The sequence below is a fragment of the Lytechinus pictus genome, chromosome 8, assembly GCF_037042905.1.
Source record: "Lytechinus pictus isolate F3 Inbred chromosome 8, Lp3.0, whole genome shotgun sequence".
Taxonomy (NCBI): Eukaryota; Metazoa; Echinodermata; class Echinoidea; order Temnopleuroida; family Toxopneustidae; genus Lytechinus; species Lytechinus pictus.
Window position 1 is genome coordinate 26788103 of NC_087252.1, and position 14363 is coordinate 26802465.

General features: G+C 37.3%; 1 protein-coding gene across 1 annotated transcript in view; it reads left to right on the forward strand.

Annotated features, from left to right (window-relative positions):
• The first annotated feature begins 2684 nt into the window (after nucleotides 1–2684).
• LOC129266689 (uncharacterized) overlaps nucleotides 2685–14363 on the forward strand; it is a 36293-nt gene continuing 24614 nt past the window's right edge. Inside the window, exon 1 of the mRNA XM_064104179.1 lies at nucleotides 2685–2878. The gene's annotated coding sequence lies outside the window, so the exon portion shown is untranslated. The remainder of the gene's footprint in view (nucleotides 2879–14363) is intronic.

Below are 14363 nucleotides of genomic sequence, written 5' to 3' on the forward strand. Positions count from 1 at the left end.
TGATTAGCTCTTGACGGGGGGGATGGGTTACCTATAAATATTATTGTTGAATTTACAGCTCAATATATTGCTTTGACCCCCACCCCCTTCACACACGTTTTATATATCCCCGTCTACTAACAGCTCTTTATGGAGGCGGGGGGCACCATTTTTTTTTCAGCTCAATACTAGTATATTGCTCTCACACCCCCCCCCCCCCCCATCAGATTAATTACGCCACTTGACGTACGTGATTTCAATTGTCATATAGCCCAAAGATCCAATGACTATTCATCTTGCTTACACATTAAAAAAAACTGGAGAGTTGTCAAACTCAACAGAAATATACAATAAAATAACAACAAAATGACATACTATAGAAAGAAAGTATCAACAAAATTGAGAACTTGGTAGAATAAAGAGAATAAAATGTTGAAATTTTGTACCCCCGTCTCCCACACTCGGATCTATTACGTATTAGACAATGATATGAAATTAGGCTGATCTGCCTTTATTTGTGCACAATATTCTTAACTAAAGTCATGATATGACCATTGACATATGGGTTATACATTTTCATAGTTTGATCACACCATATCCACTTTAAATTCCTGGAAATTCCAGCAACAATACATGTTGTCATGGGTACGACACACATTTTCTTTTTTGAAAAGTATCACGACACCAACGTTGAAACTGTGCAAGGCCTTTAATGGCGAACTCCGCTGGGTTGATACATAGCCTATGGGTGATGAACATACGTGGGTAGCAATCGACGATCAAGCGGTTGCAGGTCAGCAGAATAGGAGGCAAAGCATCCATTGATGCGCTGAGCAATCTCAAACTCATTGTCAGGTTCAACGTTAGGTACAGTCATTGTTATTGGCTGGGGGTCATTTGACGTCATTTTACGGATCCCACGGTACCAGCCAGCCGGATCCTCTCTTTTCAAGTTCTGAATTCTATTTGAATAGAATGACCTTTTTGCATCTTTAATTGCTCGTGAAAGTTGGTTTTTGTAGCGAGCAAATGCGACCTTGTCCCCCTTCTTGAATGCTTTTTGTCTAGCATTTATTAGTGTTTTGATGTATGGCTTCATCCAGCATTTATCTGTGGGGTGGAGCTTAACTTTACGAAGAGGAAAGTATTTTTCGATGGCCGAATGCAGTGTAGCGTAGAATTGGGTACACTGTTCAGAAACACAATCTTGGTTTTAAACCTCGTCCCAATTATGATTAAGGATCCATTGTCCAAATTAAGTTAAATTGAATAGGATTCTGAAACAAATAATGAATCTCGAATCGCAAGCAGAATAATTTGTTGCGTATTGACTTTGAAAACATATTTTAAGGTCCATCTTATGCTCTTCAGTAGATTATTATTTCTCTCAATGCAATGTGGTCGCGGAAAGCGAACAATTTTTATTTGTTTGTGTGTGTCGTGACCTACTTTATTGAATTATTCTTTTTACAGTCATTCATTGCCTCTGGTTTCATTTTCTTTTCTTCCTTTTCTGATATTTTTGTTTTCCTTCCTTACATCCTCTCGTGCTCTTTTGTCTTCCCTCCTTCTTTGCTCTTGGCAAACGACGGGGTTCTGCGGAACCACCAGAACCTCTCCCCTGGCTATTGGCTTGAATTGTAATATCAGAAAATGATTTTTTTGGGGTGGGGTTGTTTATTTACAGTACAAAACGATTAGAAGAAAAAATATGTGTCATCTTGAAAAGGCTACCGAACAAATTTTGGGTCTCATATATGAAGAAAGACGATTCAATTTCATTAAGATTGATCCATTGTGGGTGTGTTTTATCACTCAGGTTGGAACATTGCCTTGATATTAAATGTAACACGCATAATAATATAAGCCTTAGAACGGACAATTGCAATAATATCATTCCCAAAATAGAATATTTTATATTTGGTTAACTTATTATTTTATAACATTATATGGCACTGTGTGGACTCTGAACTTTACTTTTCTTGAGCAGTTAAACCGGTGTAGGTCCGGGGGGGGGGGGAATCAGTATATAATGCATAGTGGGTATGTGATGCGAAGGGAACCCCCGTTTGGAGTCAAATGTCCGTTCCAAGGCATAGCATTTTTGTCTTATTGAGAAAAAGAAAAAAGAAAGCCGCTCCAAAGCATATCATTTTCTTCTTATCGTGAAAAAAATAAGAAAGAAATCCGCTCCAAAGCTTCGCATATTTTCCGTTACGCCGTTCCGGTCGCATTGATCTGCTACAATGAGCCGCAATTTTGGCCGCAGAGCGCTGTCCGACTATCGCCTCTGCGCTAGCGCATCCCGCGCCCGTGCCGCCGGGCTAGCTGCATACATGTATGCCCGTTTCATAGGGATGCATACGCACTCAGACGCAGGCGACCCGTTCCAAGGACCTCCGTTTTCACAAACATTTGTAGTTCCGAAGCCCGTTCCGAGGACCCTCCTTTTTACAATAAGCCCGCTCCAAGGCCCCCGTTTTTTTGTCTCGCCCGCGGCACATCCCTACTACTTTTTTGGTTGAGTACCCCCCCCCCCCGGGTGTAGGTGTAGACACTGGACTTTGTCCTTTAAATGTTGCATGTAGTCCAAGCATACGTGTGAAAACGAGAATGTTTTTTCTAGGATTCATTGATTAAACTGTTTACGGAGGCAAAAAATGAAATTGACACACACACACAGACACCAATGGTAAAAGTCAGGCACTCATTCTTTGTAAACGCGTGAAGCAACCACGAGTAGGGTGTATAATCATGACAATTACACGCCTAGGAATTTAGCTGAGGAAAGACCATTACTCTGTTAACTGTGGAATTGAATTCTTTTGACGAATCGAGGAAGATTGTTGCTGAGCCCCAAAGTGTTCCTGCACAGTTTGCCTGAATTTACTGCTTTCCAGTAAGGTTCGTTTTCACTCATTCCTCTCAGTTACTTGCATTCTAAAACGCTTAAGAAATCTTCCTAAAATAATGATTCAATTGATTGCATTGCATTTATTCTTTTTCATTCCAAAATTTAACAAAAGTTACAATGTATAGCAAAACACAAAAATATAACATACAGAAATGAAAAAAGGGAACCCACTGGAAAGCAAAGCTTGTTAGTATGGGTTCCCTGCAATAAATAGTTAATTAAAGTATATCTTTGATCAATGAAATTCAAATCGTAAATTAAAAAGGTTTGTACAATGAAAAAGAACACAAGTGGGGTCAAGCTTTTCATGCCTACTATGTTACAATTAACAAAAAATATTATATCATATCCCTGCTGTATAAAAAAACATGAGTTCAGGAGTGTGTGAACAGACAATCACTTGGACAAGACAGGACGAATACTAAAAGCAAAACAAAGACAAAACCAAAAAAGGCACACAAACAAAAACAAAACAGGACAGAACAGGACAAGACAGCAAAAAAAAAGGAAAAGAAACAAAACAAAACACACTACAAAACATACATGTAGACAAACATGAAAATAAGAAAAGCAATAGGACTAGACATTAAGGTGATAGGAAGAGAGAGAGAGAGAAAAAAAAATGTGAGAGGGAGGGGGAAAGAGAAGGAAGAAAATAAGAAGGGAAGAAGAACAAGAGGTGGTAGCTGCTTATACAGGAATGTTTGAGTTCTGGGGTTTATACCCAAGGATAAGAATTTTCTTTAACCCTCGACTGAAACTTAAATGTGTTGGTTTGTTACGTAATGATTCTATAAGGGAGTTCCAAAGTTTGATACCTGTAAAAATGAATGTTTTATTTAAAAGGATGGTTCTAGCTTTTGGTGGATGAAAGAGCCCGGCGGACCTAGTAGGATAGTGATGAATATCGACATTTTTAGTAAACATGGAATACAAAATATTTGGAAGTTCATTTCTATCTAAACTATACATGAGTTTTCCGAGATTGTATCGATACAAGTCACCAATCTTCAAAATATTATATTTATAGAAAAGTTCGTTAGTGTGTGAACGAAAATCTGCATGACAAATAATACGAATAGCCTTTTTCTGCAAAAGTAAAATTCTGTTTAGGAGGCAGTCAGCACAATTCCCCCATGCTGTTATACCGTAGTTTAAATGAGGCAGGATCAAAGTTGAATACAAATTAAATAGTATATGAGTGGGAAAGAAAAAATTTACTTTGTTTATGATACCAATATTTCTCGAAATAATTTTACAAATGTGATCAACGTGTTCTTTCCAGGAAAGATTATTATCAATGGTTACCCCAATAAATTTAGTACTGCCAACTCTTTGTAAATTAGTATTTTCAAAAATTATATTACCTGGAAGTTCATCTATGATATTACTAAAGAGCATATAATTTGTTTATTGGAGATTAAGGGATAGGTTATTAGCTTTGATCCATTCAGATATATGTACTAGTTCGTGATTAATGGTGGCAAGCAAATGGCGTGGATCCTTATGGGAGAAAAAAATATTAGAATCGTCAGCAAAAAGAATAAAGGATAAATTATTGGAGGACTTACAAAAATCATTTATGTATATAAGAAAAAGTAGGGGGCCCAAAATAGAGCCTTGCGGAACTCCACAAGTAACAAGTTTTGTTTCGGAGTTAAAGTTTTCGAAAGAGACAAATTGTTTTCTATTGTCTAGGTAGTTCCTGAACCACTCCATGGCTATTCCCCTGACTCCATAGTAATTAAGTTTGTGTAATAAAATTTCATGATTAATGGTATCAAAATCCTTGGAGAAGTCCAGGAACACCCCAACAGTATGTTCAAACCTGTCGATTCCGCTGGCAATTTTATCAACTATTGCTAATAATGCATGTGTAGTATTATGATTTTCACGAAAACCAAATTGCAAGGGATCAAATAAATCATGCAAATTAAAAAATTTCGTCGTACGAACAAATATCAATTTTTCAAGTACTTTGGACAAACAGGTCAGCAGTGATATGGGTCGATAATTACCTAACGCAGTACTGTCACCTTTTTTAAATACATGTGTAACTCGAGCTAGTTTTTAGCGATGAAGGAACAATCCCAGTAGACATACATAGATTATAGATATATGCCAAGGGTTTAACAATGGTATTACAATTCTTTTTAACAAAATGTTATTGATGCCATCATGCCCCGAGCTTTGCTTATTTTTAAATCCATGAATTATATCCGAAATTTCTGCCTCATCTGTAGGAGAAAAATATATTGAATTTGGGTTGGGGTCATGAAGAAAATCAGTAAAGTGTTTTGTAGAGTCTGGAATGAGTCTGGCAAGATTTGGGCCTATACTTGAAAAATAATCATTGAAAGTGTTGGCCAAAGTAAGTGGATTTTCTATAATTTCGCCATCAACATTTATTTTTGAAGCAATATATTTTTTTAAATTACCATGCAAAACATTCTTATTTTTTTCCAGGTATTTTGTATATCATTTTTGAATAATTGAAACTGATTACAAAAATACCCTTCTTTTACTTTTCCTAAGTATACCAGTAAGAATGTTTTTGTAATCTTTGTACTTTTTCTTGTTCTTATCACATGGTTTAACAATTGATTTCAAATAAAGATTATTCTTCCTGTTAATGGATCGTAGAATACCCTTGGAGACCCATGGGGACCTCGGAATCTTTTTGTAGTTAGATCTTTTTTTTTCGGATTAAAGGAAAACAATTATCCATCTTAGAAGATGTTATGCTCATGAATGATTCAAAGGCATCATTTGCATTTTCAATAGTGTAGATTCCAGACCAGTCTGTGTTTTCTAGCTCTTGCATAAAGTGTTCTATATTGTTTTCAGAAAAATCACGTTGTATGTGAAAAGAAACCGAGTTCACCGAGAAATCATTATTGAGTTGGAAATGGAGGAATATTGGAAAATGGTCAAATAGATCGGAAAGAATTATGCCAGATGACAGCGCAAGTCGTACATTCGTAAAGACATTATCAATAAGACTGGCCGAGTTGGTAGAAATTCTGGTAGGTTTAGTAATTGCTGGTTAAAAAACCCGCAGTAAGAAATTAATCCATGAATTTTTGTATGAATGCATCTGAATCATATTTTAAGAGGTCTGCATTAAAATCCCCTAGTAAAAAGCAGTTTTTATGAAGCATGATTGGGTGATTTAATAATTCATTGATATTGTTCAAAAAGTCATCACGAAGATAGTTTGGAGGTCTGTAAATAACCCCAATTACAATGTTTTTTATCATTTGGAATAACTACTTCAATAAATAAACTTTCTATAGAGTTATTCATGCGGTTCAATTCTGGCCTCAGCTTATACTCGTACCGTTCAGAAATATACAAACTTATACCGCCACCTGTTTTTTCTGTCCTATTATTCGTAATCAAATTATAACCAGGAAGTGAAAAAAATGTTAAATCAGTTTCAGAAGTAAACCAGGTTTCTGACAAACCTATAACTGAACAGTTGAGTTTCGAATTAAGTAAAAGGGAATGCAAAGCATCAAAAATTTTATTGGCACTGCGAATATTGCAATGTAACATTAAAAAATCATCTTTACTGTTGTTTAAATGTTTACTTGCAACTTGACTTTCTGAAAAATAATAGGAAGGTGCATGCTGATAGGTACTATCATTTGGATCGGAGACAGAATCAAGATTATTGTTTTAGGAGTTCATGGACTGGGCAACGAAATTGTGAAAAGCTTTATTTGAATTTTCATTGAAATTGGTATCGAGATCAGAATGAAAAGCGTCGTATAATTCATCATTATCCAAGTAGTGAAATGGAGCATTGGTGTTAGCAGCCATAGTTAAGGAATGGAAAGTGGAATAGAATATGAAGAACAATTACACAAAAAAACCAAGACAAAACAGGACACACAGTAACACATGAACAATCACACAAAATGGCAAAAAACGAGAAAAACGGCAAATATGCTTGATTGGCGGCAATAAAACATTACATCAGGCATGTGCCAGCTACCCCCAATTAACGAATAAAAAGAAACCAAAAACAGATCCGAACGGTATCCTAAACAAACCGATGACATATCATGACCTTTTGGAATGATGGTCACCATGGTTCAGAAACCAAAAAGAAATATACATCCCGGTTGAGAAAGTCTTCACAGTTGAATTACAACCTAACTCAATTCTATCTGAAGAATCAAGATGTTTAACATTCATTCAAATAATGAAAGATGAACTTAATAGAATTTGAGCACGCATGCTTAGCATAAAGTCTGCAAAGACCTTCTACAGATTATAATTAAGTGCGTCATTCTAACCTTATAATTTAGGCAACAATCAAATGTAAAAAAAAAACCTGCAATGCTCGTGATAGTGAAGAATTCAAATCATAATAAGATATTGATTTCGTTGCCATGTCGTGCAGAGCAATTAATAGCGAAATAACGGGTGCCGTACATATAAACTTGTCATTGCTATGACCGTCCGATGCAACATAAATACGGCAAGGAACCGAACCACACAAGAGCATGAGCAAACCAGCACCCCTTATATTATGAGTATGAAAAAAAATATTATTCAAAGGGATAGAAAATGCTTGGATGTTCCAGGTATGATTGACGCACTGAGTGGGCCTACACAGTAAAAAAATAGACAACGCTGTTCACCATATGAACCACACAGCAATCGCTCAACAAGTGTTTAAATCTTAAGCAACAAAGAAAATTTTCAATATCTGATCTTGATTAAATTAAACATGATTGTTTTAACAGTTAAACAACCACTGCAAGGCTCACATAGGAAACAGCGCCGTACAAAATCTTAAACAGCGTTTTTACTGTGTAACACATCATGCATTATATTCAAATAAAAAAAAAACACAGGAAAAATCAAATGATCCCTTAGACGATCATTAAAATATAATGAAATATAATGAAATGACGATAAATGAAATAATGAAATGACGATAGCAGCTCTCTGTGGTAAATGTAGATAATAGATTATAAATACCAAATGCACCATTTTTATGATACTAAAAATGATATGAAATACAACTCGGTATGTTATGCCTAAAGAAGGTCGAGGCTCTTTTGCAGTGTAAAATGAAAACTTTGATTAAATTTCTAAGTCGTTTTTCAATCAACATGATATAACATGGTAAAACTAGGTTTCATAGTAGATTTTCAATGTCATTTTGATGATATATGATGTGAGAGAACTTCCAGAAGGGGGAAGAAAACTCCATATCATCAATTAATCTTGTGTACCACCTCATTTTAAAGTTAATCATAACATCTGGGAAAAACTATTTGCTAGGCAGTGTGGCCGGTATAGTACACAGTAAAAAAAAATATACAACGCTGTCCATACGAACCCTACAGCAATTGTTCAAACAGTTTAAAAAAGTGTATAAAGTTTAATTTTCAATATCTAATTTTCAATAGATTAAACATGATTGTTCAAACGGTTAAACAAACACTGCAAGGTCCATACAGTAAACAGCGCCGTATAAAATTTAAAAAAAGCGGTTTTACTGTGTATTATTCAATACAAGGTAAGGGAAACTAAGAGAATATAAACTCTGAAAGAACTTTGAACAACATCTGCTAAAATTACTGGCTTTAAGACCAATAAACAACCATCAATCATAAGAACATTAGAACTTATCTCCAGTATCAATTTGGAAATGATAAGCCGTGTGGAGATAAAGACCTAAAGAAACAATATTCAACAATGATAATATTTTCATTAAAAAACCCAACCTTTCTACAACATCAAGGAAACCTGCCTATGAAAAGCTTGACCCCTGCAATTGAAAGAATGGAATTAATATGGCATATTAAACAAGTTAAAGAGACCATCATCATGTACATTTAAACCAACCTCAAGCATAAGTTAGGTATTCTGTAGTATGAAGACACACATAATAAAAAAATCCACAGGGATCCGTATTAAACACCATTCATCTATGGTAAACAGATGAAAACTTGTGTTGCACCCATGCGAAAGGTACATATTTTTAAAAATTTGTTTGTCATAAGATAAGAGTGAACATTTTTATGTAAAATATGATAAATTCATTTCTACAGTATCATTTCATCCTAATCGCCAAAGGAAACAAAATTGGCCCCTATATGTGGAAATATGGTTTTTACATCATTAAAGACTAACTTTAAGGAAAACATTGTAATTCAACTCGAAAATTATTTTAGAAGTAATTTTGTGTGAAGATACACATCTACAGTTGAAAACAATCTACAATTATCAAAACCGAACACCGCCTATAGAAACAACTTCAAAATAGCTGCACTTGGTAGTGTTTGTTTTCTGAGGAAATAAAAATGGCAGAACCATTTAAAATAAATCGTTCAATCAAGTGACCTTAATTCAGTAGCATTTCACTTCAAATATCAAATCAGGAAATAATTATGTGTAATAATGACAGGAAGGGGACCGGTAGGATTAAAAAGAAAGAAAGAAAAAAGTCGTTCTACTCTTAAAAGCGGAGTAAAATGTTTCTTTTAGCAAAAGTATCAGATATAAATTGCATGAGAGCAATACTTAAAAAAGTTTATTCTATGTTACCGAATTAATTACTCAGGAATAAATTAAATGGGAACTATCATCCTGTACATTCTTATTCCAAAACAACATTCGTTTCTACTCTTGTGTAAAGACAGAATGTTACAATTACACATTAATACAAACTCAAAACATCAGTTCGAAATAGTTCCAAAGTGAAAAGTACAAACTTGATGAAAAGACCTTTCTTTTCCCTTTCCTTTTTAAAGATGAGGATCAGGTTTAGAAAAAATACAACGGACATAGTCAGCGGCATAAAAAAAATCAAAATATTAGATATTAAGAAACTTCATGTGTAATGCCAATATGAAGTTAGGTGTATTGACAGTTACACGAAAAATTCATTTTTTTATAGCAACGATCAACTTCATGCTTCAATTGAGAAATTAAAATGAAATATCTTGTAGCCATATTCCTGTCTTCTGTTGTAGCATCAAGTGGGCTCAAATTTCAATCCGAGTATGACTTTTTTGTAGAATGTAGGTTTCATCTCGACTGAAATATAAGATGAGCAATTTTCAGAGGCCCTTAAAATTTCCTGCCATGAATGAGCTGAAATAACTTTTTCTACGGAATCAGAACATAGGCTTTCGCGAAGGTAGCAATAAACAGGTAGATTCCAAAACATTTCAACTTTATTTTGAAGAATATCATAACGACATTGAAAACACTTTAGCGGTAGATATTATTTCCAGTTAGAGCACAATCAAATAAATTATTATCTCCACTCAACCCATCTGGCAGGAGGTTCACCGTTGTTGCTTCGTTTCCTGGTGAGCAGAACTAGATCCAACAACACGAATGCTTGTAGCAAGATGCTGTGTCTTGCGGAGCGTGTACGCAGCCGCTGCCAGACGACCTCGCTCACGTTTCATGCTGGGCGGCAAATCCGACCTAATTGCGATGCGTTGCGGCGGAGCTTCACGATCCTGGCTCTCACTAGCATGGCGCGGTTGTTCAAACGCTCGGAGGACCCTGTCACGGTCAGCCATCTTCACGAATCGTACGATATTAGCAGGCGGTGCGTTGTTACGCGGGGCCGCTACGTTGCTACTACGGGATGACGGGAGACGGTGTGCATTCACTAATTGAATTTATTGAGCCACGTCTCGCGGGATATTCAATAGATTCATAAAAAACGTAGTGAGGATTTCATACACGTTTTCATTCGGTGAAGAAGCTACTCCATAGACCAAAAGGTTTAGCTTGCGGTCATGGATCTCAAGCTTTAAGAGCTTTTCGTCGATTTCTTTTTCAGTTTTCTTCAGTTGGTTATAAAGTTTAGGAATCTTATCAGATTCAAGTTGTGCGACTCTTTCAGAAGTGTCGGATAGGCTAGCCGTAATATCGGCAACAGATGACTTAACTCCCTCAAGTTCATGCCTAAAACCGGACAGTTCCCTTAACACGTAATCAAATCTCTCATTCATAACTTTGTTGATAGAAGAAAGCATACCTTTCATTTCTTGCTTGAAAACATCGAACTGTACAGAGAGTGGTGGGTCCGATCGCTGAAGCTCGGCGGAAGGGCTAGGTTCCGCGGAAGCGGACCGTGGTGAGCCGTAGGTCGAAGCCTTGTCCGACACATAAGAATCATCGGCCACACCCAGATTCACCAAATCTTTTCCTGGCTTATTTTGACGAGGGTTGCTTCAAAGCTTGTAGTCATTTTTACCCTTCTTCGTCTGACTATTCATAATTACTAGTTAGTTAGGTGCAGAGAATCAGGGGAGCTGAAAAAATGCAATTTTAGTAGATTTTCTCGGAAAGCCGCCACATAAAGCTGTTTATCCAAAGAGCGCCATCTTCAAGATGATAGTGGATCTTTTATTTTGTTTCCGACTATAAGCCATGTAGTCTGAGCGTCTTAGGCACCTAACAATGTGGATATGTAAGATATAAAAATACCCTACATTATCATTGTCATCGGTATTATCATTGCAACTATGATTATTATCATTACTTGTCATATCTCTCATCGATGATCGTAAATTTGTTATGAAATCTCGTTACAGAGAATAGTCAGTTTCTGTTGAATTTTACAATTTTACAATTTTTGGTGATTAAGGTATCAAATAAAAGAGCAGATATTGAACTTTGTGAGCATGTGATTTTCTTTTTGAAATTCAGATACCCCGAAAAATGAATTTTTGGAGTATGGAGTCCTTACTTGAAGAAACATATTCATGCATAAGAAAATGTACAGAGAAGGGCCACTAAATTGGTACCTGAGGTAAAAAAAAACTTCCATACGAACAAAGATTGATCCAACTGAAACCCCCTACATTGACATACCGCCGTGCGCGAGGGGATATGATCATTGGCGGCGGAAGCCAAAAAATTTAGGGGGGACCACCAACATTTTTTGACAACCAAAAAAAAAAAAAAAGGTTATATATCAACCAAAATTTTAGGGGGGACCGACAGAATTTTTTGACAAGCCCCCCCCCCCCAAAAAAAAGGTTATCAACATAAAATTTAGGGGGGGGGGACCTGTCCCCCCCCCCCCCCATCCCCCCGCTTCCGCCGCCTATGGATATGATGGAAACTTACAAGTTATTTCAAAGATATGACCAGGAGGTAGTGCCAGATTTGGGTCAGCTTCTTGGGCCTACCAGAGGTCATGAAAAAAAATTTGTTTATTCCAAGATCAGTCACTGAGAAACGTAAGATTTGTTTTACATGAGAATGATAAAACCATGGAATAGTCTCATTAATGAATTAGTTAATGCACCCAGTGTCTACAGCTTCGAGAATGGACTGGGCAAGTATTGGAGAAGTGAACCAGTTAAGTTCAAGTTCGACGCTGACCCACCAGGACATGATCCGGCCAACCTAAAGAGGAGAAAGAATTTGGAACTGAATACAGAGTCATATTGACTTCGTTCAGTATACTCCCTAAGTATCCCTAATCATAAGGGATGTTTGCTATAATATAAAAGACTATGTTTTATCAAAACTGTATTTTGTAAAGATGATTCAATGATTCAATCTTGATTCAATCTTGAAGATAAAAATAATGCAAGCGTTTATTTAGCCTTGATTTTGTGCTCACCCTATACGTACGGACAGGGAACAACTCAACATCACATAAATCCGAAACATTTAGATCAAAGTACAGTTTTTCCACGATCATTGATCACGTTCCTGTTAGAAAGTGGGCATATATACATGTATGTTACAACTCTGCATATGTACAAACAATTTTTTTTGGTAAGGTATAGCATTAGAACCTTATATCTAAAACTAAAAAAAAAAATCATTAAAGCTCACAGAGTTCTCTTTTAGAGATATTGTGCATAGGCCTTAGTGCCGCAGGCGCGGATCCATGGAGGGGGGGGCGAGGGGGCCTTGCCCCCCCCCCTTCGGCAAAAAAAAAAGAAGAGAGGGAAAGAAAGAGAAAAAAAGGGGGAACAGGGGAAAGAAAAGAAGAAAAAAGAAGAAAGGAAGAGGGGAAGAAGGGAAGAAAAAAGAAAGAGGAAAAGGGGGAAAAGAAAAGAGGAAAAGAGAGAGGGGAGAGAGGGAAAGGAAAAGGAGAAAAAAAGGCAGAGGAAGAAGGAGGAAAGAAGAGAAGAGAGAGAAAGGGGAAAAGAAGAGGGGAAAAGAAAGAGGAAGAGGGGGAAGGAAGAAGACGAGAAAAAAGAGAGAGGAAAGGGGGAAAGAAAAGAAGAAAAAGAGGGGGAAGGAAGGGAAGGAAAAAGAGAGGGAAAGGAAAAGGAGAGAGAGGAATAGGGAGGAAAAAAGAGAAGAAAAAGAGAGGAAAAAGAGGAAAGAAAAGGATAAAAAAGAGGAAGAGAATAAAAGGGAGGGGGAGGGAGAGGGGGAAGAAAAAAGAAGGAGAGGGGGAAAGAAAAGGAGAGAGAGGAAGAGGGAGGAAAGAAGAGAAGAAAAAGAAGAGGGGAAAGAAAAGAAGAAGAAAAAAATAGAAGAAGAGGGGAAAGAAAGAGAAAAAAGAGGGAGAGGGGGAAGGAAGAAAAGAAAAAGGGAGGGGGAGGGGGAAGAAAAAAAAGGAAGCGGGGAAAGAAGAAAGGGGGAAGAGAGAGGAAGAGGGGAAAAGGAAAAGGAGAAAAAAGGAGAGGAAGAGGAAAGAAAGAAGAGGAAAAAAGAGAGAGAAGGGGGAAGAAAAGAAGAAAAGGGGAAAGAAAGAGAAGAAAAGGGAGGGGGAGAGGGGGAAGAAAAAAGAGGAAGAGGGGAAAGAAAAGGAGAAAAGGGAGAGAGAGGAAGAGGGAAGAAAGAAGAGAAGAAAAAAGAGAGAGAAAGGGGGGAAAGAAAAGAAGAAAAGGGGAGAGGAAGAGGGGGAAGGACGAGAAGAAAAAAAAGAGGAAGAGGAGGAAAGAAAATGATGTTCGAAGGAATGTCAAAATGATGTTGGAACTGGGGGCCGAATTGATGTTTTAACGGGGGGGGGGGGCGAACTGATGTTCGACGTAGGGGGCCGAAATGATATTCGAACTAGGGGCGCCAAATTGATGTTGCAACTATAGGGGGCGCCAAATTGATACTCGAAGGGATGTTAAAATGATGTTCGAACTGGGGGCGCAAGATTGATACTCGAACTAGGGGGGAGGGGGCCGAATCGATGTTCGAACTAGGGGGGGGGGCGCCAAATCGATACTCGAACTAGGGGGGCTCAGAATTAATGTTGGAACTAGGGGGCGCCAAATTGATGTTGGACCTTCTTGTAGGGGCGCCGAATTGATATTCGAACTAGGAGGGCGCCGAAATGATATTAAAAGGGATGTTAAAATGATGTTCGAACTGGGGGCGCCAAATTGATACTTGAACTAGGGGGGGGGGGCGAAACGATGTTCGAGCTAGGGGCGCGAAACTGATACTCAAACTAGGGGGGCACCGAATTGATGTTCGAACTAGGGGGCGCCATATTGATACTCGAGCTAGGGGG